The 23311-nt window shown below is 35.2% G+C and overlaps 1 protein-coding gene across 2 annotated transcripts in view; it reads left to right on the plus strand.

Moving 5' to 3' along the window:
• Positions 1-23311, plus strand: part of LOC128884586 (lateral signaling target protein 2 homolog) — a 41645-nt gene that overhangs the window by 3999 nt on the left and 14335 nt on the right. The gene's annotated exons all lie outside the window — the stretch shown is intronic.

The raw sequence follows: 23311 nt of genomic DNA on the forward strand, positions 1-23311 counted from the left end.
TCTCTCTCTCTCTCTCTCTCTCTCTCTCTCTCTCTCTCTCTCTCTCTAATAATTAAATTAAAAAAGAAGTGGTAAAAACTCACGTTAAAGGTTAAGAATTCACGTGCTCGAGGCAAGTTATTCTGATAAAAACAATTTAACATTAGTGATGCAAAAGTGACGCGTTTCATTTCTTTCAATATAATTTTTACTACTCAATAATTATTCGATAGCGAGCACGTGATACCTACAGTAAGTGTAATAAGTATTCGCACAGGAACCCTTTATTTAAAATGGGTTGCTGTACGAATACTTCTTACGCTGACTGTATATTCATTGTAAAAATGAATTCATGGAGATTAACACGTTGACTGCCAGAGAAATACTCTTGAAAATTTCTGCTAGGATTAAATATTATTCAGACTATTAGAGACTACGTAATCGAACATTCGTCGTGGTATTTATTTTTGTAACTTCATCAAAATACACGAATTTCATTTAAATTCATTTCCTGTGAAGCTTAACTTTCAGAATTAATTTTTTCAGTTCTTCAGTGAAAAGCACTGTCACCCACATATGGGCGACGTGGCGATCAACGTGTTAAGTCGAGAATTTGGAAGATATTCTAATATGAAACACTGGCGTGTAAATATTTCTATTGGGTTGTTCGGAAAGTCCATGCCGATTTTTGGTAGATGGTACAGGTCTGAATATATCGAAGTGATTGAAAACAAATAACATGTATACATCCCTTAAATGTTGAAAAGGTTGTGGAACAAAATGGCACCTATGTAATTCAATAAATATATATTAAAATTCAAACGTGTTTTTGAATTTTTCTCATAAATTGGCACGAACTTTCCGGACAATCTAATACATAAACTACAGTTATAAAAGATTGAACATAGAACCGCAGAATTAATTTCTGCGCTTAATACAAAGCCTCTGGTGCTCGCTTAATAACGCGGATACGTAATTTATGCAGATTTCTGCTCCGACAGTGCTGTTCATTTAAAACGTCAGCGTGCAGGAACTAGCACTTTCAAATGACCGAATACTCCCGACTAGGTTTGAGAAACCGAGTCCTTTCGTATCGAATTTCAAGCCAGAACCATTCGAGTATTTGAATAAGTCTCTCGCTTTCGGTCCGCGTCTCTTCGACCGACCACGAAAGAGTAACACACTTTTCAAGTTTACTGCGTCGAGAAAGTAAAGATTTCAGTTAGTTTACGGTGCCTTGACCATGCTTGGATCAGGTTCAACGTGTTCTCAAAACATCGGTAGACCAGAGAGTTCGCGATGACCGCCAAACGCACTTAGCTCGAGTCGCGCGACCAACGACTTAAACGTAAACACAGCTGGAGGATTCTCTATTTTTTTTTTCTTTTTTTTTTCGTTGCTAGGAACCATTGGTAAACCATTTGTCTCGATCGCTGGTCGTCGCTTGTAGGAAAACTTGGAAAATGCTTATTCAAAATATTCTTGATGGGACTAATTCAATTTTTGTGACTGCAGAACTCGTCTCTTGTATTAGGTTGTCCCAAAAGTTTCTTTCGCTTTATTAATAAGTAATACATGCACAATAGTTTGTTTTATGTTACATTACTGAATTGTGCACGATTCATTTTGCTCCATTACTGTTACAACATGAATATCTATGAAATTAGATTGTCTACATATTAATAACGAAACATTTATTTGAAAACATCCTATCGTTTAATCCAGAGCACATTTGTTTAATATCTGTTTAATTCAAACCTCATTTAAGCATACTGCCTTTTAACGATTGAAAATAAAATGAGATTATGTAAACAAAGCTTATTATATGAAATTTTATAGGGTACCGAGTCCATTTTTAACGACACGCTTTCCGTATAAAGTTTCTCGTCACGTGTCTTATAAATAACGTTACAACAACAACATAGTGTTACAACATTTTTGGGACACCCTTTCTTATTTCACTTCTCATCTCCCTCTGTATTATTTTCGTTAGTACAATTTTCATTACAACGAATCCAATACAGAGGTTAAATAAATAGAAATAACCAATAAATAATTGGAGATTGTAACATACACGGAAATCACAGTACTTTCATTTGATCCTAACTTGAACCAGCTGGAACAATACAGTTAACGTTCCTACGTGTTGAAACCGGCTGTTAGTATAGGTGGTGTTAGATTGCTCGGATCGGAGACACTTTCATTTAATTCCACGCTACGTACAGCGAAATGAGATACTGTGGTTGGCCCAATTAGAATCTCGGGCTGCATTTCGATAGTAGGGCAAAGTGATAATTGTCAGCGATTGAATTGATACAATTTTATTTTATTTTTTTTTATTTGATAATGATTAATTTAAAACCTGGAGACTGTCGGTTCGAATTCGAATCCGCACTCTCGGGTCTCTATTCGAGGTTTTAACACGTCGACTGCCAAACAAATATTCTTTATAGTTTCTACTAAAATGAAACATTATTTAAACTATTGGAGACTGCATAATCAAACGTTTATCGTCGTATTTATTCTTGTAATTTCACCAAAATTCATGAATTTGGTTTAAATTCATTTCCTTTGATGCGTGACATTCGGAATTCATTTCGTTAGTTCTTCAGTTGAAAGCACTGTCTCCCACATGTGGGTGACATGGCGATCAACGTGTTAACACTTCGCCTATAAACCAATCATGATGTAATAATTCTTAGTCACCATGCCACTTGCAAGAAGCATTCGCGAAGGATCTATTGACAGAGATGAGCAGAATTTTATTCGAGTAATAGATGACGCGTGGAATCAATATAACAATTATTATTATATTATTATTATTCGTGACTCCTTTTTCATTGGGTCCTATCTTTAGTTCCCTTAGTTATTCATTAAATATTTCATCGTACGATTCGAGTTTTAGATTTATTTAACGAATTAGAATTAATCCAAAAATCAATTATTCGCGTTACGTGCCCTCCGTGTAGTTTGCATGATCGCTGGTTTGGAAATGATGAACAAATCCATGCATTATCCGCTGATACACGCGATGCATGGTTCTGCTTTTAATCGTTAATCGTTATAAACAGTATAAACCCTATTAAATAAATAATATCGATTCAATGTCCAAGTGAAAAATAGTGAAAGAAATTTTAATGTATTAAGTGACTAGTATTAGGTTGTCCCGAAAGCTTCTTTCGCGAGTTGCACTCAATTATTTTATACGGTCATGTTTATATAAATAGACAATCTAATTTCATAGATATTCATGTTGTAACAGTAATAGAGCAAAATGAATCGTGCACAATTCAGTAATGTAACATAAAACATAAACTATTGTGCATGTATTACTTATTAATAAAGCGAAAGAAACTTTTGGGACAACCTAATACATTAATTTTGTTTCAATCTAGTTACTTAATTTTATTTATCGGTTATCTAGTATTTCTTATTTCGATGATAACTTTGCTCATCGCCAGAAGCAGATTAACATGGCGTACAAATAAGGGTTGTACCTCGCGTGATTCATGGTCTGTAAAGTGATCGGTTAGGGTTAGGGTTAGGTTGCAAAAAGCGATTGCTAAACCTCGCCCATTTACCATGACATAAACATTACACGTTTGATCATCACAGTAGCCAAACCTCATCAGTTCCATGAACTAAAAAGCAAAGTAAATTCCAACGTTATTTGAAAAATGTTTGACAAATATTTTTCTGAAAAATTCTTATCTCAATTTCGGGTCAATTCAATTTTAAATTATCGTTACATTCGTAATACTAAAATAATTTATTCAAAGGGTTAAAAGGAAAGGGATAAAAGTACGAGTTTATTTTTTACTTTCACTGGCTTGCCGTCGTTCCCGCTGCGTGACGCGAATAAAAAAAGAACAAAAATGGTTGCTTAAAAGCAGCTCAACACGGAGAGCCTGTGTTTAATATTTCACGGGTCGACTAGATTCAATCGCAAATGTCACCTGCCCCCCAACGTGTAATGTCATTGTCGGCGGTCGTGCAAAATGCAAAACGAAAATATAAAGTTGGAAACGCGTATGCAAAAATAATCCACGCGACTAGACAATGATTTTACAAGCGTACGTGCGAATCGTGACATCGTGCCTCGCGTTCAAAGAACCGTACACGCTTCGCTGATTCACAGAATCTTACACAATGAGATGCTTCTCGCGACTAAATCTGGTGTGAATCCAGTTCCACGTTTACTTTGTGCCAATTACTTTGTACTACCTTTACTCGTTTGTCGACCTTATGGATCCTAGGATAATCGTTGATACTTCTTGGGTCATTTCAGACCCCGCTCGAACATCAATTTTATCGACTGTTACGTCACGTGAATTTGTTTAGAATGTTCTGTTTAATTCCGGTTTTACGAGGTAGTCTTTTAAAAGGCAATTACATTTGTATCAAGCATATACTATGTAAGGAAAATCTACATAGATTTTAATGTAAATAAATGGAAGTAAAAAATGTTTATTTTAAACCTTAATTATTGATCATTTTAATGTTAATTTTTATATAGTATATACGTATTATACATATATTGATTTATTATTTTAAATATGCTATATACATAATATATATAAACTTGTATTTATGTATACTGTTGCAATGCAACGATTGCCACTTTCGAGTCTTGAGGAAAAGGATCTGTTTTTCCTTAAAGCAGAAAGAGGGGTGGGGTCCTAGCAGGGACAGAAAGCGACGATCCTCAGTCCGTCGAAATAAGTCAAGTGGTACGGGCTGTCGTGAATTTCGGACATCTTTCCTCTAACATTCTTATACAGGGTGTCCCAAAAATGTTGGAGGTCCTTGAAAGGGGTAGTTCGGGAGGTGATTTGAAACAACTTTTTCCTTTGCAAAAATGTCGGATGGAACTTCGTTAAGTAGATATTAATAAATAAAACCCGACCAATCAGAGCGCGCGGATACCGTTGGAGCGGCCGCGGTAGCGAAGGCTACGCGCTGAGCGGCCGCGTCAATATCCTTCGATGCACGTAAAGTCACTTGTTCGCGTACGAGAGCGGCTACCTAGCGCGTAGCCATCGCTATCGCGGCCGCTCCAACAGTATACGCGCGCTCTGATTGGTCAGTGTTTTCCGTTAATATCTTCTCAACGAAGCCTCGGACAACAATTTTGCTAAGGAGAAAGTTGTTTCAAATCACCCCCTGAACCACCCTTTTCAAGGACCTCCAACATTTTTTGGACACCCTGTATATGTTGTAATCCTTTGGAAAATAAAGTTTATAAAAATACAATTCTAACATATACAATATAAATATAAGTAAATATATATTTATACAGTATGTTGCATTTACATTGTACATAGTATATGCAATAAACAAATAATTTCGACATTTCCAATCGCGTACATTCGAATCGAACAAATTAATACAACCTACGCATTCGTGAATAATAAACATCCTCGAAAAAAGTATATCGAAGAATCAGATTTAACGTCGAAACTAAATTCAGCGAACGCAAACTGTATCTGGTTATTACTACGTATGGAACGATTGATTGTAATTTAATTGCACGTTACGTGCAGGGTGTACGGTTAATTGGGCCCACTGCGATGGAACGAGCGAACGAATCATTTGAATATGTCATTCTGAATTTTCCGATCAACCGTAATAGAATAATGCAAACTGTCAAATCAGATACGAGTCCTCTAAAAAGATAATTGTGTCCTATTTTGCAACTGTAATGGACTAGGAAGGCCGCTGTCACCTGATCAACGGACAATTCCCACAAATCAGATTCGAAAATATGCAAATAACCTTCGTATAGAGACAAATCACGTTTCCAATAATATTTACTTTACTGGATCGTGTTCATAAGTTAACGTTCAATTTTTCTATTACTTTTCATTCTATTCTCGGTTATAATTTCTGTATGAAAGAAACTTAAATAAGGGCTCGAAACATTTATTATTCCAAGTGTTTGGACCGACTTTCTTTGTATTTAATTATATTTCATAAACACTGTATTTTTATATCGAAAAGTACACCATAGAAATTTAATACAAGGTGACTAGTTTCAAAAACAACCAGTAGCAGATTTAATAACGCACAGCAGTTCAAAAGACGCACGCACATAGTGGTTACATGTCGACATGTACAGTGAGCTATTCGATGACTGCACGGTTGCACAATGTTGATATCGAAGTTAGCAAAGATTCAATGGTCGACGCAGAAACGTGTTGGTAACAGTAAAGTGATTGAACGACCACTTGGAAATGGGCTGTTCGATAAAGTCGCATATCCATTCCATAGGAGTTGTTGACTTTTCAAGTATTTCATGTAACGCGAATCTCTCGACGCAGATTAAATTTTACAGTGGGTGTAGAATGTATTCGTACACCGATCAATTTCCCAAAAAACTTTTCTATGAAATTGTAGTTTCTTAACTTCTTTTTTTTATAATCAATGATATTTTACAAATTCTCGGAAGTCTCTATGATAGATATAGTCCAAACAACATTTACTAGTTAATATATTTTGTGAAATTAACAAAAAAAAATGCGAAAAGTAGGTAAAAGTACTTGTACAATTCTTATGACGAACCATTTACAGAAGAGTTTGTAACGTAAACACATTAGTTTATTGCTCCGTACGAATTAGAAGACATCAAATTTCCAGTAAAGTACTTGTAAAAATGCCTCTAATAGAGGAATTGAAGATCTCACTTCGAATAACTAATAATTTAGTTAATTTAATGCTTAGAAGAGTTACAATAATTATAAAATCAAGAGGAAATCCCACAAAGGAAGTGTTATATACTTATAAATTAATGTAAATTTCTTTTTTTTTTTTTAATGAAGTTTTAAAAATGAAACAGTTGTGCGAATACTTATTGCTTCAATATTTCTATCGATTAATTGTTTTTTTCTTGTTAATTTCACAACTTACATAAATAGCTATTTTTTCTTGTAATCTATATTCCGAGAATATGTAGAAATGTCATTGTTTATAAAAAATAAGTTAATAAATTACAATCTTACATAGGTTTTTTGGAAATTGATCGGTGTACGAATACTTTCTACACCCACTGTATATGCGTGGTTTTCTTTTTCTTTTTCTTTTTTTTCTTTTTTGTTTCTCTATTAAAAATACGCACCGTAAATTTCGCGTTAGCGAGCCTAGCAGTAATCGAAATTAGTGGAACAATATTATGATTGAGTCCTCCTTGAAACATGTCAGGAAGTCAATTTGTGGTTAGTCCACCGTGAAGCGTATTACAGTCATCAGCGTTGAAAGTTCTGAAACGCGTTCCACGCGAAGGTTGAATTGCATGGAATAAAGAGGAAATACTTGAAATAAGTTTTTATAGGAAATCTTGACTAAATTCCAAGCGAATAAATTGATCGATTTTCTGCAAAATGTTGTCAACTTTATATCACATATCCTTCAATTACATGACGATTTTCATGTCAACGATACTTTAACCCCTTAAGCGAGAACCACGTGTGAGACTCGTGGATATTCGAGCTAAAACTGATTATCACGAGCCTGGTTCGTGGTGTATTGTTCGAGCCAAATGTAAGCATCACGTTTTGGTCCTAAGCTGTTTGAGCTTAAATCGTAGCTTAAGGGGTTAAAAGTTACAATTTACAAATTGAAGAATTTTTGTGGAATAATCGGAAGGTATGGCTTTGACTTGAAAATAATCGATAAATTAATTCGAGTACGTTGGCTGATAAAATTGATCTCGTAGATTTTGTGCGTGTAAACTTGTCAAAGTAAGAAAAAAACTGTTCCCGAGTATCAATTTAGAATTTAATGATTTTCTAGTTACAAAGCGCGTATTACAAGGTAGTTATCTCAAGTGTTCTTTCAAGCAGCGATTGTTATGTCAGTTTCTGATGCCAAGGGATAAGGGGAATTCCCAGAATTATTGCAAACTTCCTCAGCCAGGAGACATATTGAGTTAAGCATCATGTCACTTGCATAAAGTAATATTTTTCTCTGAAAGAAACATTTTCGTCCTTTCAGGATCCTTTAATCGGGTAAATAGTTAAAAATTTATTCTTATTTGACGAAGAATTATTCATGAGATAGAGTTTTAAAGTTACGCTACTAGGATAGAAACATAAAAAAAAACACACACACATATCGAAGAAGCATGCAAGAAACATGATCGTGGATGATTCAGTTAGAATAATACCTGGTGACGCAAGCTAGCATGTGCGAAGTGTGCCACACTGATTACCTTGTCGAAGCAATTTTGTTTGGCGACAGTATTCGTAGAAAGCCATGAATCAACGGGTGTAGATAGTCCAGTTCACGGTAAATGAGGAAAGACTTTCGCTCTTATTCTGACTGGGCATATGTATTCTTATACGTGACTGAATGACAATTATTCATCGTGCAAGACAAATCACAACAATGTGGTTGCGTCAGGATACAAAAAAAGGATAATATGCATTTGAAATAACAAGTCCACGTTTGTTATCCAAATTCTTTCTCTCGTTAATACAAAAATAATTCAACAATTCGTTATTTAAAGTAGAAGTAAAGTATTATTTCAAATGAATTGATATTATTTTTATTTTCAAAATTATTACATTGAAAATAACTGCACTTGGTGTGCTCGAAAGAAAAGGAAATCGTTTAAGGGGTTAGTCGCAGTCAGGAAGAGGAAAAACGACATTACTTTGTGATTTTTTGTTATTTATTAAATAATAATTTGCATAAGTATCAATTAAGTATATTATAAAGCATGTTTTAAAGAACTAAAAAACATTTTTTGTTTTAAGAAACGTTTAATTTATATCGTCATAACAGGTGAGCAAGATTTCTCTACACTGGTTTACCTGAAAACAAAAACAAAGGTAGATTTCGAAAATAGATTAGTCTAGCGGGTCCCTGAACGAAGGATTTTGGAAAAAATTAATTTAAAATAAGATGGCGTACTTTTGAAGTTGATTTTCAATTTTTTCACTAAAATTAAGCGATTCAATACAGGATAAAAACAAAGTATACAAGAAAATAAAAAAATCCTTCGATCAGGGACCCGTTAGTCTAATATATTTTCTAAATCTACCTTTAGTTTTCTTTTCAGGTGCACCAGTTTGAAGAAATCTTGCTCACCGCAAACCAAGTGATCACCCACGCCATTGCCTGTTATGACGAAATGAATTAACCGTTTCTTAAAACAAAAATTCTTTTATAATTCTTTAAGACATACTTTGTAATATATTTACACTTCATTAATAAAAATTATTATTTAATACCTTAAAAAAAACACACACAAGAAACTGTCCGTTTCCATTGTACTGACTGCCACTAACCCCTTAACGATTGTTTTGCACGTAGGACGAGTCTCGGGGTCGCATTTCTGGGGTCTCGATTGGGTTAGAGCGTAAGATAGTCATCGTAATTATTTCGTCACCTCGAGGAGAAAGGATTTCGCATGGAAATCGACGCGATGAATTAAAGCGAACGGATGTTTTTCTCGCCGTTCCGCATGGACGGTATCATAGTAAGGAGCCGACTCCCTGAAATGAGTCACTCGAACGCATCGTTGACCCTCTTTCGCCGCCGACAACCCCTGAATACGACACTTTTAGGATATACCCTCGCCTGTTCCCAACGTTCACTCTTGCGTACGTTTACAATCCATCCCACATGCACGCATGATCACACGGCGATCGTCACGTAGGAACTTCCTGTTCCAGAGCGACGCTCCCTTTTAAGAGCAAAACCACGTATCGCTCGTATCAACGAACAATGCACGGATTCGTCCTTCGTTTCCAGACCGATGATCAAACCTCATACAGGAAGGACACTCGTAGCTTGGACAAACGGCTTTAGATGGAAAACTCTCTAATTATTGTTATTTCAAATTGAATTTTGTTTCTACGACATTTTACCAAATAATTTTAGTTTCTTCGCAAGATGACGTACAGTGGGTGTAGAATGTATTCGTACACCGATCAATTCTCCCAAAAAACTTTTCTGTGAAATTGTAGTTTCTTAACTTCTTTATTTATAATCAATGATATTTTACATATTCTCGGAAGTCTCTATGATAGATATAGTCCAAACAACATTTACTAGTCAATATGATTTGTGAAATTAACAAAAAAATGCGAAATAAGTTAATACATTACAATTTTGCACAGTTTTTTTTTTTTGGAAATTGATCGGTGTACGAATACAGAAAAAGTACAGAAAAAGAATTTTTTGGATAGAAAATGGCTAATCAAATTAAATATAGCAGATGTATTTTTATGCATTCTCCGGTGGAGAGTTTGATACGCTAACGAGGGTCAACTGGAATTCAACGAATTAAAGCGGGCAGAGCTGTTGCAACGAGAACGCGTCGCTTGGAAGAAATTACTACCGAGATTGGAACTAAAAATATTTTAGGATTCCCTCTCGGTTCGGATAGGGAAGAATCATCGCGGCGTATCGTGTACGCAGCGGCGACAATTCGTCCTGGATGGTTCGCTAGAGATGAAAATGGAAATTCTCCCATTTCACAATAAACCTTGCGCGATTCAAGACGGATTTTAAAAGCGGCGATGGTATCGTAGGAAGGGTATTCACTATGCACAGCTGGCTAGAATGGTAGGTTAAAGCAGTAGTTAGCAATATTTAGTAGTGGTCAGCAGATAGTTAGCAATATTTATGAAATGTCAGCCATGGATAGTCAGGAATATTTAGTAATCGTTAGAAAGGATTTGTAATATTCAGTAGTTATTAGCAATGGATTAGCAATATTCATTATTTTTCAACAATGGGTATCGATGTTCATGAATAATCAGCCATAAATAGTTAGGAATAATCAACATCAGTAGGCAAAAATCAGCAATATTTAGTAATTGTCAGTAAGATATTGTAATATTCAGTAAGTTACAGCAGTAGCTAGCAATATTTATGAAAAGTCAGCCATGGATAGTCGGCAATATTTATGAAAAGTCAGCCACGGATAGTCGGCAATATTTAGTAATCGTCAGTAGTTATTAGCAATGGATAGCAATATTTATTAGTCGCCCCTGGATGGAATTCAAACTCGGTGATGGGAATTTTTGAAAAGGTTTATCTCGCTGTTAATGAAGATTTCGTGTCACGTGAACTAGAAACTAATATCGTTACTATTAGTTTCTAGTTCCCGTGACACGAAATCTTCATAGAAACTAATATCATTACTATTAGTTTCTAGTTTCTAGTAGATTGAAAATCAATTTTTGAAATAAATTTTCATGTTAATATTGTCCTTTTGAAGCTGAAACGTTTTCATTCGAATAATTTTTTCGTATCGTCTAAAGCAACGGAGATATCGAGCGTAGTCACCGTAAATGGGACACCCTGTATACGAGGGGGTGGTTTTTTCCCCCAAGGTCGAAAAACAATAGCAACGAAATACCCCACGGTTCTTGGGCTGAACCAATTCCGTGAAAAGTTTTACATAAAAATGTGCGTTTGACAGTTCGCTGTAGAGTTCTTTGTTAGAAGCATTCTTTATAGCTCTTTGCAGTACGTAGTCAGCTGGCTCTTCCTGTCGCCACAGTGAAACGGTATCTTGAATAAATCCATGGTCGTCTGCGCGATAGAATTGAAGTTTTTGATTTATAAAATGGTCGCGTGTCAGCTGTGCGCACTAGCTTGTGAAGATAATAATATTATAATTGTATTAATTAAACTTTTTTTTTTTCAAAACTCAACATTATTATTAACCAAGCATAGATTACCATACTTCAATGGAAATATAACATTCATTTAACAATTTAGAGTAGTATAGTTTGCCTCGAGAATACAAGTTCTGTGTTTTACTTTTAAAGGAATACATAAATCAGAAATTCAGGGATCATTCGAGGTTTACCGAAATCTAACACAAGCAAACGATTGTCAAAGGGTTAATTTCAAAATTTAGCATCGATGCACGGTGTTTTTCATTTGGACATGTGCGGTTGGCAGTTTTAGTCGTGTTTCGTTGCGATAAGACCTCAAGTGCGCTTTGTCACTCTATATCGATTGCGATAAGGACGCAGCTGGGAACGTTTGCGTGGTTTTCGGTTGGTACATTATCGACGCGTGGAAATGATCCTGAACAAAGACCTGAGGCCATCGCTTATTTTATCTGCATCCCTTAACGCAAAGGAAATTCACATTTTTCTTCACGATTTGATATATCGAAGGGTAGTCTGGTAATTTCAGACGAAGATAATCATTTTCTAAACACTAAACTTACCGACACTATTTTTTTACCTATTTCTACCTTAATCGGTAAATGACTGGCCTAAATGACTGGTCTTAAAGACACCGTTTCCACAAGTAAACACAACAATCCTTCACTTATTACTAAATTGAATACTATATGAAACAATTGTATATAATTTATGTATTTTACATAACAAACTACGGCAAAAGTTGAAGACCGTCATTTGACCGACTGTGATAAGTTTAGCGTTAAAAAGTGTGTCTTGAGAATGCTTCTAATATGAAATTACTTGTAGTACGCCGCTATCTTTCCATGGCGCCACTAGTTTGTGCATTCGCCTAAACAATTATGGCGTCCAACTCCCTGATATAAACACGTTTCTTATTTGACCTTCTTCCCGAGCCACAGCTATTTGTGCACTACAACAATTGTTAATTGCTAACTGAACCAGCATAAGTGATTCTATCTACAATGTTCGATAACTGTCCGTTTTATTTAATAGGAAATTAACGGGTCAAACTTATGTCAATTTCTTGTGTAATCAATTGCACGAATCATTGGAAGAAATTCTATCAGACGTGCACGTGACTTTATACGACGATGCACTATTGGCAGACAGCTCCTGAAGGAACTATTCAAGGATATTTTTACATTAACGAATATTATGTTAAAAACATTGCTTCCAAGGTTGTGCAGTTTCTATGGAAACTACGCACTGTAACTCTGATCCTGTCTGACTCATGCTAGAACTGACTTTACTAACATTCCAGCATTAGTCCTTCTCTATTGGCGTCGCCTCGCACCACCTTTTGCGCACGTAATTTGTATATTTACTACATGCCTATCGCAAATACCTTTTTTACATTTATGGCATTGTAAAAGAGTTTTGCAATTTTGTTTGCATATTCGAACATACAGAATACACATATTAAATCGAAGAATTCCACAACAGATGAGAATTGAAAACGGGGATATATTAGGTTGTCCCGAAAGTTTCTTTCGCGAGTTGCACTGAATTATTTGATGTGGTCGTGTTTATATAAATAGAGGAACCTAATTTCATATCAATTAATTTAATTGCAAGAGCAATCTAATTTCATAGATATTCATGTTGTAACAGTAATGGAACAAAATGAATCGTACACAATTTAATAACATAAAACATAAAATATTGTGCATGTATTACTTATTAATAAAGCGAAAGAAACTTTTGGGACAACCTAATAGAAAATATTCTTTGTTTCCTGCTCTTATCGGTCATCGCGTACATACAATCATTTGTTGCATTCGGTATCTATGGAAGTTTTACACAAATCCTCTTTAATCCGTTTTAAGGCTCGGTTTTCCCGAGTGCAGGGGATTTCCTCGTACTTTGGAATGGGGATTGCCAGTTCGCACTGTGTTTAAACGTAAAAATAGATAGAAGCATGTTGGTTGATTAAATTCAACCGATAAATATACATACGCGATTCTAGAAACTGGAACAGACTGTTGCTTATTTTTTAAGGGAATATACAATAAATTTATGAGTGGAGAAAGTTGAACCACACTGGGAACTGTCTTTTCATGTTTTTTTTTTTTTTTTTTATGCCAGTTCATAAGCTTCTACATTTTCAGTCCTTTTTTTATGGAATTTTATATGTTAAAATATCGGACTTCATACATTTGGAATGACATATTTGGATAATTTATGATTTACTTATGTATAACAATCGTAGATCCGAGGTAGTACTAAAAATGTAGACAACTATACAATTTCCAAAGAAAAGTGGTTTCATTATTTAATTAGTATCTGTGATTAACAGGCAATTATAATTGCTGCAAGTAATTGATCGTAGCAGTTGAAAAATACAATTGTAAATTGCAGGGCCGGCGTGACCTTTTGCGGGGTCGAGTTCAAAAATTTTGCGGGGCCTGAATACACATTCAAATCCTACACTTAAATTTTACAACGCGGAATCATTTATTTACAAATGCTGTTACATATCTTTTATAAGATGAATATTAAATAACAATACTTTGATGATTTTTGTCACTCCTTTAACCTGAATCATCGTTAATAAAAAAATGTCTTGCATCTGTTAATGGTATCATCGTTCTGTAAAAAGTTAATCAAAATTTTCGTAGATCGCGGGGCCCCTCAACTGAACCTGCCTTGTGCCGGGCCTGGTAAATTGTTAATTGAACCACATTTTCCCGATCACACCGTCCACGGTTTCAAATTCATCGAACGATCCGTCATCAATATTTTATCGCCAGCAGCTCTCAGCTGTGCAACGGTAAGCGTGTCTCTCGATCGAGGAATCTCGTAGGATAATTATCTAATTTTCTTGGAAAAGCACCGTTAACCGTCCCCGTCCTCAGATTAGATAACGTCCGTCGGTCGCATCGAAAATAAGTTTCCGTAGGCAGAGTCGGAAGGAAGCTCGATTCTGTCGCTTTGTTCCTTCCCTCGTCTGTCTGTTCTTATCGAGGTTACCGCTCGTTTTTCATCCAGAAGTTTTAATCGTGCCATAAATCTCCCAATGCTCGACAGGTTATTGAAACGCGTTCATCGTTTTCGGTCGAACATTCGGCGGGAGACGTTCGAATCGGTCCCTCGTGGACATTTCCAGATACGCCTGGCAACAAATAACGTGCTAATGGGACAGATCCCTGTGGAAAGTTTAACGCGACCCCATTTATAGTCTATAATCAATCTTAGAAAATGATTCGATAATAAACGTCGTCAATGAATCGATGCTGGTCTTATAGGCATCTGTTTCTCGAACGAAACGTGTTCTTGCGGAGAAAGGTGACGTCATAGGAAGCTAGACATTATTTAATAGTTCGATTTGTCCCAGTATTGTATTCCTCTATCGCCAACCATAAAACAGATATGACCTGATCGAGTTGCGTGACTCACCCGCGTACACTGGACGGAAAAATATCGTTCCAATGGCAGATGAAATGATGCGGAACGATATTTTTAATTTTCAACGATCGTCTCACTTGCCCAAATCGTTCTTCCTCTCGGAGTTTGTTTTTTTTTTTTTTTTTTTTTTTAACGTTTTCATTATGCAAATTAGAAGAAAGCGTGGATATTATCGCGAGAGTAAAAGGCGAAGCGTCGCCGAAGGCTAAGACGACACGTATAAGCTCGTTGCACGCCAACGCGCCTAATTTTTTCCATGTTAAGTGCGTCAAGGTCTCGTTCATAGTGTCACATTACAGCTGAATATAATGTTCTGCTTGAACCAGTTCGAAGATCGCACGCAGGTGATTTTTCTTCCATTACGCTTGTATCGTCTGCGTTGCAATAGTACGTTTCACGAGACAGTGCCAGGGCCGGCGTAACCTTTTGCGGGGTCGGGTTCAAAAATGTTGCGGGGCCTGAATTCACGTTCAAATCCTACACTTCAATTTTACAACGAGGAATTATTTATTTACAAATGCTATATATTTTTTATAAGATGAATATTAAATAATAATACTTTGATGATTTTTGTCACTCCTTTCAATTTAATCATCGCTACTAAAAGAAATGTCTTGCATCTCAGCAGAAATTCCTTCCATTTGTTAATGGTATCGTCAGTCTGTAAAACGTTAATCAAAATCGGTACCTTTTAATTCAGTAATTTTCGTAGACCGCGGGGCCTTTTAACACGTTGATCGCCACGTCACCCATATGTGGGTGACAGTGCTTTTCACTGAAGAACTAAAAACATTAATTCTGAAAGTTAATGGAAATGAATTTAAATGAAATTCGTGTATTTTGACGAAGTTACAAAAATAAATACCACGACGGATGTTTGATTATGTAGTCTCCAATAGTCTGAATAATATTTAATCCTAGGAGAAATTTTCAAGAATATTTCTTTGGCAGTCAACGTGTTAAAACTAGAAATGGCGTGGACTGCTACTTTTGAATCACTCGTGATTCAATCACGTTCATGCTCAATCACGATGATTTTTCACAGTGATTCGTGATTGTTCGTGATCGCTTCTGATTGGTAAACAACATTCTTTTCAGGTTTCTAAAGTTAGACTATTTTATGTAATGCGATTCCTGTTCGCATGTTTTGCAACGAGATGGTGCAGAGTGCAAAGGGTTAATATGAACCGCTTCCGAAACGCCATCTTCCGGATCACGGTCGTGATCGAAGTTTAATCACGACTGCGATCGTGATTGTGTGATTACCGTGAAAAATCACTGTTAGTGATTTTTCTTGCCATCTCTAGTTAAAACACGGGGCCGGGTTCCGGCGAACGCGCTGACCCTGCCTTGTTTCGGCCCTGCAGAGTGCATTCGAACAGAGTCACGTGACTGCAACAGGGCTGTATCAACAACAGTCGATTCCCTGACACACACACGAATTTTTACAGAGTATAATTATCGCAAATATTAGTAGCAGTGAACTCGTTATCATTTTGTACATGCTAACGAGAGAAGAGGCTCGTGTAAAGCCTCGAGAGTTCAGTTTCGAGTGTGAACCCGCCTTTACGAGAACGATGGAACTGTCAGCGATAACGATCGTTAAGGTACCGACGGATCTCTCGCAACAATAACTGTTACCGACCTACATACTTGCCAACCGTGGAAGAGGGCGTAAACTTCGCGTAGTTAGAAATTAATCCCTTTTCAACGTAATCGCGCGACAATTACTGGACGAATTTCACCGGACGTTATTTATAAGACACGTGACGAGAAACTTTATACGGAAAGCGGTGTCGTTAAAAATGGACGACAATTTTCGTTATTACGGTACTATAGAAATATTCAGTACGCTATATAAATTTCATATAATAAGCTTTGTTTACATAATCTCATTTTATTTTCGATCGTTAAAAGGCAGTATGCTTAAATGAGGTTTGAATTCATTGAATTAAAGAGATATTAAACAAATGTGGTATGAATTAAACGATAGGATGTTTTCAAATAAATGTTTCGTTATTAATATGTATATTATTGAACTTTCAATGCAACAAGTGTGTTCTTCATGTATAATTTTACATACAGCGAATCTTACGTAGAAGATACAAACATTCCTTGTCTAAGCTGCACCGTTGTAGGAAATTGAACGTTTTTCGAAGGTGAAGCATCATTTGAAGAGAAACTATTACGTTTCACGGTTGACACTTTACAAGCAACTATTACGTTTCACCTTACTACTGCGAGAGGATACTGATATCGTAACTGGATAGTAATCTGTTCCACTGGTTAAAAAGAAAAAAGTAACGTAGGATCACGTTTAAAAGTTACAATGTCGGTCAGCTATCTTTGCGATGATTTAAAAACATGGAAATACGCGAATGAAACTCGGCTAGAATTATCTAATAGAAACGATACTAGCCTCTTCGAAGAAGCAGTGTTTCCCAAACCGATGAAGAACTTCATTAAACATCAAATAAATTTTTATTCAAATTCCTACGTTGCTTTATTGAATTCTACTACGTACTTCAAATTAATGTATTTTATCGTCGTGCACAATAGTGTATAAACAATTGGTATCAGAGGTAAACCTATCAAAATCAGAAGTAGGCAAAAAAAAAGGTTGAGAAACACTGTCTCAAAGATAAAAGGTAATCAGTCATATAAGTACCTTGTTTACCTTTGTGTTCATTAATTTACTGATACGAGCAATATCTCATTTTTCGTTAGTGACTATACAGAATTTGTTTAACAGGTTTCCTTGTACACCCCTCATCTTGGAACCTAATATAAAATATTTCACAATAAATAAATAAAAATTCAACTGTTTGATTGAATAAACAAGCTTCGTTTTTATGCGTTATTTATTATTCAATATTTTATGCTGTCCATACTTCATGCACAGCTGTTTGGTCTTACGATCAGCGATGCTTTTATTAAAAGTTCTTCGATATTTTCGTAACAGTTTCGATAAACGCATCGGTGATTGTTTACGATTGTTTACGTACGATCGAATAACTGTGCGTACTGTCCCAATTGCATATAAAATATCTTGTCACGCATCAAGCTCTGGCTCCGTTGCGTCAATGGAAAAATTGCAGCAATATTGTTTAATTGAAGCAAGCGATGTGTTCAATACGACATATAAAAGTGTAATTTATTTTATTTCAATTTCAATACTTTTATTTTCAATGTTTAATATTAGAACGGAATTTCCAAAGATCAAATCTAATTTACTATAGAGAAACAAATAAATCATACACATTGTTACGCAATTCGATCCCACCTCAAGTTAAATGGATGAACAAACCATTGGTTAATTCTGTAAGCGATTTTAGTACGTGACTGGTTATCTAACATTTTGTTTGATTAACTTTTACACTCGACGGGGTCACACCCGTTACATGCCTCGCCTATTTTTATCGTATATGATACTCCATAAATCCCTTATCGCTGCGATAAGCATTATACACACTGTAGAGAGTACGTCCAATAACGTAATTGTTTAAACAATGTTATAGTTGTTTTTATTCGTGCCATATCCGCTACGATTATTGATTGAAATAGCAAAATAGGATGCTACAAGTATAAATTTAATTCAATTGAATTCCTCTGTTTTTGAGGAAACCGATGCTATTTATAACGAATAACAAACTAATTACCGTATCTAAAATTAGTCATTACGTCCAGAACTAAATAGACAAAACTGTATTATCGTTCGAGTTTCTAAACTTGGTCTATTACGCGTGCGTGGATGCTCGGTAATATCTTCATCAATATTTTGCCTGTTTCAAACGCGTACTTATCACGCCCTGCTCTTTGTGTGGGACAGTATGCGTAATTAAGCCAACAAAGTGTAGCTTCCTATAAAGTAGTGCTTCTCAAACTTTATCTACCTGTGTACGCTTTCGGTGAAGTGAAACTCTTGATGGACTTCCACGAACGGAATTAAATTATTCTTTCTTTGATATATTTTTAAATCGTGTAAAATAATATTTAAAAAGTACAAACTTCTTTTAAATAGCTTTATATTTTTTAATACACTTTTAATACCTACAGCCAACATACTGCTGTATTTTTATCAATATTTATTAATTAAATTTATCAATATAATTAATTCCCCATTTCAATCATTGTTAGCAAAAATTACGACACAAGCAATATCAAAATTAAATTATAATTGAAAATAATAATTCAACTACTGGTTCGGGAACTTCTTCTACAGTAACAATCGAAACGTTTCCTTTTAGACACCGAGTGACACGATTGGTAATTTTCCACGGGCATACGACACCAGAGAAAAGCCACTCGAGAGATATTTATAAATTGATACCAGCCCGTGCATCGCGAAACAATGACTTTAATTATACCTACGGTGTAATTAAAAGGGGTCCCAGCACGATGCTTCGTGTTCCGTAAACTGTGATCATCAATGGGAGGGTACAATGACTCGCTACTAATTGCATCGACTAGCGTTGATTTATTTAATAATCAAACTTCGTTTCCCCCGACGGAGAGACAATGGTTCTTATCACTTGCTCGGTTCATGGTTCTTAGTAAAAAAAAAACACACACACACACATACACAAGGATAACACGTTGGTCTTTTTTTATCAGATGAGAGAATCAATTAATCTCTGCTATCAGAAGTGTTTATCTTGTTTGTTATAATGGAAATAATTATTGTAGCGTGTATGGGTTAAACCAGGATAGGCTATTTATTTAATGGATATTTCGTGTCTTAATTTAGGTCTTAATAAATATTATTTGTTAATACTTAAAAATGTAAACTGAAAGGACAAGTAGAATTCTTTGACCGTATCTCTTATCATCTTATCTTTTGTAATTAATGAATCAACGACGGCTTCTGTCAACGTTTGAGCCGCAAAAACATGTTTTGTGATGATTTGGTAATTTTTCTCAAGCTTTTGTGACTCTCCTCTCAAGGCAAATTTCATGTCAGTTTTTTTTTAAACAAAAGAGTCGTATAAATGGGAAAAAATAAATTAAGTAAGTCTCAGCTCTAACTCTAAGATTTTCGTCTACAAAACAAGACTCTAATCTGTAAATTTAAATTGAAAAAATAAGATTAAAAAAATTTAAAATTTAAAAATACGATTCTAATGTCCACATTTAAATTTAAACAAATAACATACCAATGTATAAATTTAGATTTTAAACATACTTTTCTAATGCATAAATTTAAATCTTGAAAAATGATGTATGAATGTATGAATCCAATGTATGAATTTACATTGAAAAAATGAGATTCTAATGCCCATATAAAATGTTCAACGTTCAGTTCCCGTTTCTCTAGCTTTCGATGCTTCGCAGACTGCGGGATTCAACACGTTCAAGTATTATCGGATTTTCTCCCCTTCGAATCAATAACAAACGATATCGAACGAAACGTGAATCGCTCATTAACCGCGGGAGACGCGGCACAGAAGACGAATCATTAAAAAAAAACAACATCGAAAACGGATTTAGAAAGCGTAACGAGGTTTTCTCCAGTTAGCGCCGACCGATAACTGCGGAATGGTCGACAGAATTTTGTGGCAACGGTGATGCAAACATTTATAGCAAAAAGAGTGACGAAAACTAGAAAGAGAAGAAAAGAAAGAAATACAAAAAAAAGAAAAAAGAAAATGCGTGCAGACTTAACGAGCTGATTCACGCAACGTCAAAAAATAAACAATTATGAGCATAATAATATTTCCAAAAGGAAAGAAAATTTCTGTATATGGAAAATTAATGTATATTATACAGCTAAAATAATAAGAGCGATAGCATCTATAATTAGAAACGTTGTTCTAATACGAAGAAAGGAAAATATTAAATCACTGTTGTAGCGTGAGTTTTTATCACGTTATTCCCAACAGCGTAATTTACATTTGTGGCAATTACCAGACTCAAGTTTTCTCTCGTCAGAGTTAATGATTAAGGATTTATCTTCAATGATTAAAAAGTGGTCGGAATTGACTGAACCTACTCTGCTAGATTGCCGTGAAAGTTTTGTCCACCAGTAAACATGAAATTGAGAATCGATTTTCAGAAATGTGTACCTGACCTTTCGAATTGAATTATGTATTAGTTAGCGTTGCCCAAGGCCGTTTCCCATCTTTCTACACAAGATATGCGACGATCAGTTTACGAACATTTTCAAGTTTGTTAAAGGTGAACTTAAAAGAAAACAAATAGTACACCTATTATTTTTCTTTATACGATTAAATACTATTCATAGATACGCGAAGTATAGAATAGTTTACGATTGTCAGAGATAGATTGTCATCGTCAATTTATAATTTATAATTTTCTTTATCGATTTAGATATACGATTAGGTATCATTTATACATACACAAATATAACTCCACGAATATATAAACCACCAGAAACTAATTTCCATTTCGAGTAATAAAATAAACTACACCCACTAGAGGACTAAAAGTGAAAAATCTATTTCACTCGGATTATCGTTCTTCCTATACCGAGTATCCTCGAGCTCCCTGCATACTTTACACGTTGCGATCAAAATAAATTCAGAGCACCTACGTGATTCACGTCGGACGTGAGCATCTAGCTCTCTCGCAATTAGCTTTGTAATTAGCCTCTGACATCGTCGAGTGTTTTTACTGCGTTTCAAAGTGTCGGTACGCACGATAAACGATGAACGACTGCACGCGTTTTATCTTCTCCCCGTTAAATAATGGTGTCGTTAGATAAAGCTCTTTATTGCATTCGGTTTTCCATTAATCTCGAAATCAAGGAAACCGCGTACGCGAAGGTCGCGTATCGCTAATTAAACGGAACACCGTGGGATTTCTTTTCGCAAATAATTACAAAGTCTATACGGAACGCTGGACAAACAGAACGTTGCAGAAAAACCACGCTTCTGCGTTAAAGAGCACGCTGATACGAATGTTTACCATCGTCGTGCGTAAACGAAAAGGGGACATAAGGCAAACGGTACGCAGCAATTTCTATTTTTTCAACCCGATAAACCGTGTCGAAGATAAAACAAGCTTTGAACCCTGCGGCTTGTCGTTTGACTTTTAATTAAATTCGAATGGCGAGATCGAAAGTCTAATAATAGAAATTATTTCTAGTATTAGCATTATTTGTATATCCTAAGATAAGGAATAATAAGGAATTAATTTTGTGGAAAAGATCCTTATATAAAAAGTAATAAAAAAAAACAGTAGAATAAAACGTTTTGAAAATATTTCATTAGAAAAAGTTACGTTGAATAGTATCATTTCTTGATATACTTTACCATGTCTTCATTGTTTTATTACAATACGAGCTAGATTTTCTTTAAAAGGAGACAATGTTATCCTTTCCTGTTCCCACATTTTCAAATTCTACTATAAATCTCAACAAACATTTTTATACTCCTTTATGTTAAAACTGATAAATTATTTTACATTATACTATGCGTATATATTTTGAAATATTTTTAGGATTGCATGTTTTTAATGAATATACAATAGATGTCGTCGAGTTTCAACAAACTCCAAAGACGAGTGTTTCTATCCGCAGCGAGGGGTGGAATTAAATAACAAAGTACAGATGTTTTGTTTCACTGTTTCCACACCTGACTCATGATTGATCTTACCGCTGCAATATCCGTTATAGGCGAGTTTATTTTTACCCATTGTTTTTCCAGTTCTGTCTACAATTAGTAAAAGTTTTTATTTGAAAAAAAAAGCAAGTAAACGCAGAGGGGAAATAGTGCATCGAGAGAGAAAGTCGTAAGCGCACTGCGCTTAAAAAGTTATCTGCCTCTGGATCGTAAAACATCCATTAGCAAGGACGTGCTAGGCGGTTATTCGGTTCCTCATACGTTTACGTTATTATTGGTGACGTAACAACGTGTTTCTTAAGATTTTGAAAAAGGATAAGTAATACTTATGGGTATGCAATTTATATATATTTCACTCTTGAATGTAAATTAATTTAAGATAGTAATAATACCAAAAATTAGATCAAACGATTGATCAGAAACTCAAGATATAAATAATAATAGCTTGCTACGACGAACGACTGTACCAAATGTTATAGGATTCAGGAACTTTGCTGAAATGTTGAAACTTCTGTGAATAAATTTCTGAAGCTCTATCGTACACCTGATTCGAGCTTCACGAGAAAGTTAAATTAGATTTTTTCTGAAGTTACGAAGGGTTAAATCAAAAGTTGATCGTGGAAAGTCCTTGGTGACTCCAATTTTACCTGTAAATTCATTGTTAGTATTAAAAGT

The sequence above is a fragment of the Hylaeus volcanicus genome, chromosome 1 (genome assembly GCF_026283585.1).
Source record: "Hylaeus volcanicus isolate JK05 chromosome 1, UHH_iyHylVolc1.0_haploid, whole genome shotgun sequence".
NCBI classification, from domain to species: domain Eukaryota; kingdom Metazoa; phylum Arthropoda; class Insecta; order Hymenoptera; family Colletidae; genus Hylaeus; species Hylaeus volcanicus.